The sequence below is a fragment of the Hemibagrus wyckioides genome, unplaced genomic scaffold (genome assembly GCF_019097595.1).
Source record: "Hemibagrus wyckioides isolate EC202008001 unplaced genomic scaffold, SWU_Hwy_1.0 Contig8, whole genome shotgun sequence".
Classification (NCBI taxonomy): domain Eukaryota; kingdom Metazoa; phylum Chordata; class Actinopteri; order Siluriformes; family Bagridae; genus Hemibagrus; species Hemibagrus wyckioides.
Window position 1 is genome coordinate 271,104 of NW_026690810.1, and position 9,368 is coordinate 280,471.

General features: G+C 39.4%; 1 long non-coding RNA gene across 2 annotated transcripts; it reads left to right on the forward strand.

The window, feature by feature from the left end:
- The first annotated feature begins 2,270 nt into the window (after positions 1-2,270).
- LOC131350701 (uncharacterized) lies at positions 2,271-7,851 on the forward strand. Of its 2 annotated transcripts, none has more exons than XR_009204301.1 (7): positions 2,271-2,357; positions 6,907-6,956; positions 7,081-7,146; positions 7,279-7,353; positions 7,446-7,540; positions 7,665-7,712; positions 7,786-7,851. It is a non-coding gene; the product is annotated as an uncharacterized LOC131350701 (long non-coding RNA). The 2 variants fall into 2 exon arrangements; XR_009204300.1 differs by lacking the exon at positions 2,271-2,357 and adding an exon at positions 4,007-4,120.
- The last annotated feature ends 1,517 nt before the right edge of the window (positions 7,852-9,368 follow it).

Consider the following 9,368-nt stretch of genomic DNA (forward strand, 5'->3'; position numbering starts at 1 on the left):
AAATAATCACTTTGGCTTCAGTTTTTTTTACGTGGAAACTCATTTTAAACCCTAAAATGAAGCAGTATGTAAGCCTCAGCATGTCCAGTACTTTACTAAAGATACACAGATGATGTATGACATGGGCCAAATGTCCAACTACTGCATATCCCAGAGCCCTCTTCATTATGTACATTTTATTTTAATATTTATCCTAAGAATGTCCTTTTTTTAGCAGGCTGTGATTGTTATAAAATTAGCTTTTGATGCTTGTTATTTTAATTATTATTCCTTAATTACTCATATTACTCATGAATCTGAATATAAGACAGCACATAATATAAGCTAAAGCAGAGTGAACTTCCCCTGAGCAAAAACAGCAGCTAAACAAAGGTTTTACTCACAGCGAACGCCTCACGGAGAGCATGCAGCTTCAGGCCGATATCAGTTACCCCTCTCTCTGTAAGATGGTCCCTAAGAAACAAAAGATTTACATGCTTAGTGTATTAAACATACATTACTCCTTTATACCATTAAACTGTGAAGAGAAGCGTACCAAGTAAAGGGCACCTCCATCTCCTCTTGGCTAAGGCTCTCCTCACTCTCCTGCAAGACACATTAGCAATAAATCATTAAAACTCACACAATAAATGTTACAGCCTCCCATTCAGGGGAATAGCAGCATCTGTAGATACACATCAGGTCTGAAACACAGAATTACCTCAGAGTCGTACTGTTCCTCTGAATCACTGTGGGGAGAGTCAACCTGCTCCTGCTCCCAGGTGGAGGTGTTCACCTGACCATCTTTAGCCACATGCAGGAACGTGCAGGACACCTTTTTAAAGGTTTGCTGTTAAATTAAAAAAATATATAAAAACACTGCAGACCCATATGTGTACAAAATTCCAAGAGTTACTATCTACAATAAAGACTTCATGACATTGCAATAAATTTACCACATAATCCTCAAGTGGCTCCATGATGGTTTCCACCCAGTTACAGGAAAGGAGCTCTGTAACCTTCCCATATTCAGCCTTAAGAGAACAATTTGAAGTGAACACAATTAGTCACTGCAACTAACAAAAGTTTTGTGACGCCACAACAGATAATCCCTCACCTGTATGACAGTGAAATGGTCCTCGATGGTGGTCTGATAAGGGAATCCCTGCAAATGACAATTAGCTGAAACTCAAGATCTACTTCTCAAAAGTGTTCATCTAATAATCATTAATATCAATTCTCTTCATCAGAGTAACAAAGATGGTGATTACCAGCTGGTCGAAGTAGCGCGTCTTGGTGGTTTTAAACCAGCAAAAACCACTCTCAGGACCCCTTATCATCCCGAGGAAGTATCCCTTAACATCCACCGCCTAGAAATAGAGAAACTAAACATTAGAACTTGTAAAGAAGGATGTGTGTGTGTTTGTATCTCAGCTGCAGCACTGTACAATACCCCAGACTGGGAGTTGGAGGAGTCTGCAGTGTTGTACTCAACATTACAGCAGGTGCTGTTCAGCTCACCAGCACTGAGGGGCTGTGAAAAGTAGAAGATGAGGATCATCAGTGTTTTTTATCATAGCAGTTTCACACTAACACTTTCAAACATTCTGTCACTTGGAAAATCCAGAGATCAGATTTAGTAAATAAATGACAGGTTTGGTTACCAGAACAACAGCTGAAGATGTGGAGTGAGTTTCTGTGGGTAGCTGCGGCAGGATTGGCTCAACAACCTTAAGACACAGACACACACACACACACACACACACACACACACTTAGACAAAAGCAGCCTACACGTTTCAAATGTAGTTAAAATATTTTACTGACACATACCTGGAGGACTGAGGGAGTATCTGACGATTCTCCCAGCAAATCCACAGCTTCTCCAATAAATTAGTTTCATGTAAGTTTAATTACAACTAATATTTTCTGTTAAATGTAAAACATTAAAATGGCCAAATTTATAAGGTAGTAGAGAGAGAGAGACCTTGTAAATTTTTCTCTCCTTTCTTTCTAATGCTTAAAAGTTAATAAACCTGTGAGTTAGTTAGCTAGTTAATTTGTGAAGAAACAGACTAATTGTAGCATTAGTAGCTTGTGTAAATTCACTGTACATGTGACTGATTAAACTCTCTAAATCCTCAAGTCCAGGCGTCCTGATGAACTCCATCTCCCCATCAGGATCCACACGCTGCCGTCTACTCAGAGGGGCTTCTTGATTGCCATCCTCTTCGTCCCGCCTCCTCCTTATGCCCTGGCGTGGGACAGGAGTTATCATTGTGGCAGGAGCATAGTACATACCAGCCACAATGTTGTGGATGTCGATATTGAAATAAGGCTGGGGCAAAGGAACTGTTGAAGGCTGTGGACTCCCTGAAGGTGGTGGCCTCCTCAAAGGGGATGGGGTTTTATTTTAATAGCACTGTGTATGTTTTATACAGCAGGAAAGCCTCACTATCAAAACAAGAAGTATTTACACAAGTTATATTACTGTAATCTTCCTATAACACTGCATTAAAAACTCAGTATTTACATTTTAGCTGCATTCATAGGTGTTATACAGGGCTCTTCCAGTATCACGGCTTCACTGTTAGTCACACTGTGCACTTATTTCAATGCTTAAAAATATCTTCCCCCAAAAAATGCAGATTAAAATACATTTCTATTACAGTCTATTACTTTAGCACTTTCTTACTCCAGTGGTTCACATCCCCTTTGAGTCCAATTGTGTCTCCTCTCAAAAATTCGCCCTTTATCGTAAATTACACTACTCCTAACTATTTTATTCACGACAGCTAGAAACAAAACCTTGCTGAACAGAATTGAAACAAACAGCTTGATATTTTTGCCTAAGCTGCACTCTACATTGCCACACTAGCTCCATTTATTTGTACCGATTGGTTTTGTTCAGCTAGCTGCCTTTCCTCACAGCCCCTTTCTCTCTCCGCATTAACAACTCGACAAACACGGACAATGAAAAATCCTTAAAATAATAAGTTACTTCATGTTATTGTAAGTATTTTAACTTATTCTATTCACTCCATCAAAAAAAAACTATAAACACTGAAAAACAATTACTTAGCTACATGCTAACTAGCCGTCTAGCTAATCTTTGCTAATACTCCTCGGCTTGACTTAGTAAACTTTAACAAACGTTAAGTAAACATTGGGACTTTTATGAAAAGCTGATGTTAACATATCTGAAAACATCAACACTGTTTTCTTCTTCCCTGCTCGTTTCACTGGAGTCTGCCATTTTGTCCGCTAGCTTTAGCATACTGATCGGGTACGTAAAGCGATTAGCCAAATAAAGATTAGCCGAACAGAATTTCTCAAAACCATCTAATCATATAAAACGATATTCCTGATTGCGGTTTTTTGTAATAACGCGGTGTTTAAAAGACTTTATACTTAAGTGAAAAAGAGGAAACTCAGTAACTCACCGTTCCAGGGGTCGTACAGTCCGCTCCATCCGGGCTCGGGATCCACATCCGGGTGCTGAGGCTCGGCTCCTCCCCCGAAGTTCATCATCGCTGCGCTGTAGAGTCGGTGTAGGAGTCAAATCCAGTAGTGGAGTACAGAGAAATCCGAAACAGGGGTGTAGCAAAAATGCCAAAAGATAATCCAAATCTTGCGACCTTCAGAACCAGTATAAACCAACACTAACTAGTATAAACCAATATAAACCAACACTAACTAGTATAAAACAGCACTAACTAGTATAAACCAATATAAACCAGCACTAACTAGTATAAACCAGCACTAACTAGTATAAACCAGTATAAACCAGCACTAACTAGTATAAACCAGCACTAACTAGTAACAAGAGTCAATAATGAATAAATAATAATAATAATCATAATAATAAGCTGAAATGTCCGGGAAGCCCAGGGAGTGAAGCATAGCTGAAGTTTAAGGCAGCATGTAGCTGTACAGTTAGAATTCAAGCTGTAGGACCAGTTTAAAGACGATACGACCTTAAAAAAAAAAAAAAACTCCTGTTTACGGCATCTACCGAAAACCTCCGAGAAAAACCGAACTGTACGGAAACCAGGAAGTGAAGTCCGTAAAAAATGCATTTACAAATTATATATTTTACATTTTATAATTTGCTCCTGCTGAACACACTCAGTGTCCTCAAGGTAGGATGATCTTTATCCTTTAATGCCACACTGTTTCTACAATAAATCATGTTAAAGTGACAGTGTTACAGTCTAATGTTATGTAGCACACAAGATACCTCATGTTTCTGTGAATTAGCCTAATGCTAGTTACCGTGCTAGCGAACCTGGCTACTGGTTTAAACTACACAATAAAATCATTAAGCTCGGTTTAAGAATTTATTTTATTTCCACAATGAAATATTTACCCCATTAGAAGTCCATTCTTAACAACCCCTTCTCCTGGTTTTAATAAAATAAATCGTGCTTAACTTTGTGATTCAGCAGCTAGCGCGCTAACGGACTTTAGCCGATTTTTAGCGATTTCAATGACAGTGTAATATTTGGACTAATCATATCTACCGAGAGAACTTGTATATTTGTTGTAATTATTTAACACTTTATTGGTTATATTAATGTGAATATGATATTTCTCCTAATAATAGTTCACCTGTTAGTGAACATGCTGCTGCTTTAAATTACACACTAAAATCCTGAACCGAGTTGATGAGCTCGGGTAACGAGAATTTAGTTTATTTCCATAATATAATATTTACCCATTTAAAAGGTGACTTTTCACACCCCTGAGTACTGGTTTTACACTAAATCATGACTAGACTAGTGATTTAGTCAGGTCTAAAGGACTTAGTTACAGATGTATGTTATCTACCTAGAGAACTTCGCTAATCATTTCATTTACACAGTTAACATCATACTAGTTATCGTGCTAGCGAACTCGGCTACTGGTTTAAATGACACAATAAAATCCTTAAGCTTGGTCAAGAATTTATTTTATTTCCACAATGAAATATTGACCCTGTTAGTAGGTCACTTTTAACAACCCTGACTACTGGTTTTACACTAAATCATGATTAGCCTTGTGATCCGCTAGCTAGCGCGCTAGCGGACTTTAGCCGATTTTTACCGATTTAAATTACACTGTAATAGTTGGACTAATTATATCTGCATGGCTATTTGTTGTAATTTGTACACATTTTATCGGTAAATATAATATAAATATAATGTTTAGCCTAATGTTAGTTAAGCTGCTAGTGAACTTGGCTGTTGTTTTACATTACACACTAAAATCCTGAACGAGTTGATGAGCTTGACCAACGAGAATTTCATTTATTTCCACAATATAATACTCATCCCCATTAAAAAGTGACTTTTAACAACCCTGACTACTGGTTTTATACTAAATCATACTTAGACTACTGATTAATCAGCTCTCGCGCTAAAGGGCATGGTTACAGATGTACACCGATCAGCCATAACATTATGACCACCGACAGGTGAAGTGAATAAGACTGATGATCTCCTCATCATGGCACCTGTTAGTGTGTGGGATATATTAGACAGCAGGTGAACATTTTGTCCTCATAGTTGATGTGTTAAAAGCAGGAAAAATGGGAAAGTGTAAGGATTTGCGCGAGTTTGACAAATGGTGATGGCTGCACGACTGGATCAGAGCATCTCCGAAACTGCAGCTCTTGTGGGATGTTCCCGGTCTGCAGTGGTCAGTATCTATCAAACGTGGTCCAAAGAAGGAACAGTGGTGAACCGGTGACAGGGTCATGGGTGGCCAAGGCTCACTGATGGACGTGGAGAGTGAAGGCTTGCCCATGTGGTCCGATCCACAAGACGAGCTACTGTTGCCCAAATTGCTGAAGAATTTAATGCTGGTTCTGATAGAAAGGTGTCCGAATACACAGTAAATCACGGTTTGTTACTTATGGGACTGCATAGTCAGGGCGCCCATGTTGACCCCTGTGCACCACTGAAAGCACCAACAATGGGCACGTGAGCATCAGAACTGGACCACGAAGCAATGGAAGAAGGTGACCTGGTCTGATAAATCAAGTTTTCTTTAACATGGCGTGGATGGACGGGTGTGTGTGCACATGGCACCAGGATGCACTATGGGAAGAGGGCAAGCTGGCGGAGGCAGTGTCATGCTTTGGGCAATGTTCTGCTGGGAAACCTTTTGGGTCCTGCCATCCATATGGATGATGCTTTGACATGAACCACCTACCTAAGCATTGTTGCAGGCCATCTACACCCTTTCATGGTAACGGTATTTCCTGATGTCTGTGGCCTCTTTCAGCAGGATGATGCACCGTGCCCCAAAGCAAAAATGGATCAGGAATGGTTTGATGACCACAACAATGAGAATGAGGTGTTGACTTGGCTTCCAAATTCCCTAGATCTCAGTCAAATCGAGCATCTGTGGGATGTGCTGGACAAACAAGTCCAATCCATGGAGGCCCCACCTCGCAACTTACAGGACTTAAAGGATCTGCTGCTAACATCTTGGTGCCAGATACCACAGCACACCTTCAGGGATCTAGTGGAGTCCATGCCTCGACAGGTCAGGGCTGTTTTGGCAGCAAAAAGGGGACCAACAGCATATTAGGCAGGTGGTCATAATGTTATGGCTGAGCAGTGTATGGTATCTACCTAGAGAACTTCACTAATGGTTTCATTTCCACAATATCATAGTGAGTATAAAGGTTTTAATAATTATACAGTATAATATTTTTTATAGATTTGGGTGGTGGACAGGGGCAGGAGGTTTTAGAGAGTTTAATCAGGTCACATGTACAGTGAATTTACACAATCTGACTGCTACAATTTTTCTGTTTCTTCACAAGTTAACTAATTATCAAACTCACTGCTTTATTAACTTTTATGCATTAATAGGAAAGTTTGATATTGTGTAATTGAAGAGTCATAATTCTGAGTCACAGAAAAATAATCTATTGCAGAGCCTGTGGATGTGCTGGAGGAATCAGCAGATACTCCCTCTGTCCTCCAGGTATGTGTCAGTTAAATAGTAATATTTTAACTTCATTTAAAACCTACAGGCCACTTTTTTCTAAGTGTGTGTGTGTATGTGTGTGTGTGTGTGTGTGTGTGTGTGTGTTTGTGTGTGTGTTAAGGTCATTGAGCCAATCCTGCAGCTGCTGCCCACCGAACCACACGAAGAACCTTCAGCTGTCATTCTGGTAAGAAAATCCTTCATTTATTTCCTAAAGCCAATCAATGGATTTTACAAGGTTGTTTTTACTGTAAAGAATGTTAGTATAAATCTGATATGATAAGAAGCACTTATGATCTTCATGCTCTACATTTCACAGCCGCTCGATGCTGATGAGCCGGACAGTGCCTGCCGTGATGTTCAGTGTGTGTCTGTAGTCTCCTCCCTCTCCCAGGTATTCTACACTGCTGTAACTGAGATACAAACACACAAACATCCTTCTTTACAAGATCTAATGTTAAGTTTTGTTTCTCTATTTCTGGCCAGTGGACATAAGCAGAGACATGATTGGAATGATGAGGGGTCCAGAGAGTCGGCTCTGCTGGTTTGAAAGCGCAGAGACACACTGCTTGACTCGCGAGGTAATCACAGTCTTTATTACTCTGATGAAGAGAATGGACATTTTTCAACTGACATGATTTTTAGAAGAGCACTTTTGTGAAATGTGGTTGTAGATCTTGAGTTTCATCTAATTGTCTTTTACAGGGATTCCCTTATTATACCAGTGATAAGGAGAGTTTCACTGGCATTCAGGTAAGGGATTATTCATTGTGGCATCACAAAATGTTATGAACTGCAGTGACTAATTGTGTTTGTGTGTTTTAAGTTTGTTGAGCCGAACATCCAGCTGCTGCCCACAGAACAACCTCAAGACCCTTCACCTGTTTTTCTGTTTTTTTCTAAGTGACAGAATATTAGTATGAAACTGCTGTGTTCAGAAGCACTCATGATCTTCCTGCTCTACTTTTCACAGCCGCTCGATGCTGGTGAGCTGATCAGTGCTTGGTGTAATATTCAGTTCCTCTCTGCACAGGCCTCCATCTCCCAGTTCAAGGTATTCTACAGTGCAGCAGCTGAGATACAAACACACAAACACCCGTCTTTACAAGTTCTAATGTTTAGTTTTGACTGGCAATTTGGGTGATCACTAAAGTGCTGTAATATCTTAATGTTGCATAAAATGACACATAACCCAGCACACTTGCTCATTTGACTGATGTAGGATACAACTAAGCTGAAAGATAAGGGTCTTACTCAACCAATGCTGCTTGGAAGTGTGCTGGAATTTGAACACAACCTTCTGATCAAGCCTTCTGTCACTGAGCCATTACAACCATGCCAGAGCAACACCATAACTAGTTTGCATTGATTCAGCTATTTCTCCCACTGAATTAATGGCACTTAAAGATTCCAGTGAAGCAGTGCAAGCTAGCTGTAGTGATGGCTTTGAGTCTCTGATAAGAAGGTTGTGTGTTCAAGTCCCAGCACAAAACATAACTTCCTTGATTGTACCTTTGAGCAAGACACTTCTTCTTTTTCTTATTTTTGTCCTGTATTGATTTTGACCCATAGTTTGTTGTCTCTGTAGGACACAGTCCAGAAGGAAACCTGCACTAAGGGACTCAAAGTAGATATCCTCAGTTTTGTTGAAGATGTGGCAATAACCAACCCAAACACAAGAAGTATAGCTGTGGTGCTGGAAGAGAAAATTGTGCTTGATGATGTTGATGACCTGCCAAATGCATTTGCTTTACTTTTTGGTATCATTTATGCACTTAACATTGAGCACCTGAAGAAGTATACCTTCGAGGTGACCCAGACATTATTTCTGCACCTTGGCTCTCAGTGTACTGCAAGAGTGCAGTCATTGAAGAATAAGCTTCTGAAGCTGGATGTTTAATCTTGGCTGCTGTTTATAAAAAAGTTAACAGTTATCTATGCACTTTCATAGTTTTGTTATTGGAGCTGAGTTTGTTGGACTTGTTTGTTGAACTGTTCAAGCTGCAGCTGTGAAGCCATAGCAAAGTCATTTTTGGTCTTTTTCCATTGTTTTACCCAAATCTGATTTCTTAGAAATATACAGAATACTTGCTGACTCAAAAGGTTCAGACTGTAGTTTCATGACCATAGCAGTGAATCCAGAAAAAGTCGTCGTTGTATATTTCTCAATATTTCATCTAGTTGTGTTTTGTATTCAGTGATTATTTGTTCTTTTCATTTGTTTTGGTCTCAAAATCTCTAATACTGCTTTTTTCACTCCTTGGACTCAGATTGTTTATGTACCATTGTTTAATTCAGGCTTACTCTTTTATAATTGGTACAAAATCTTATATGGATTTTTTATTCCTATTTGCAAACTGTCTTTCATGTTTGTATCGATTTATCGCATCATAATTGATATTTTATTGA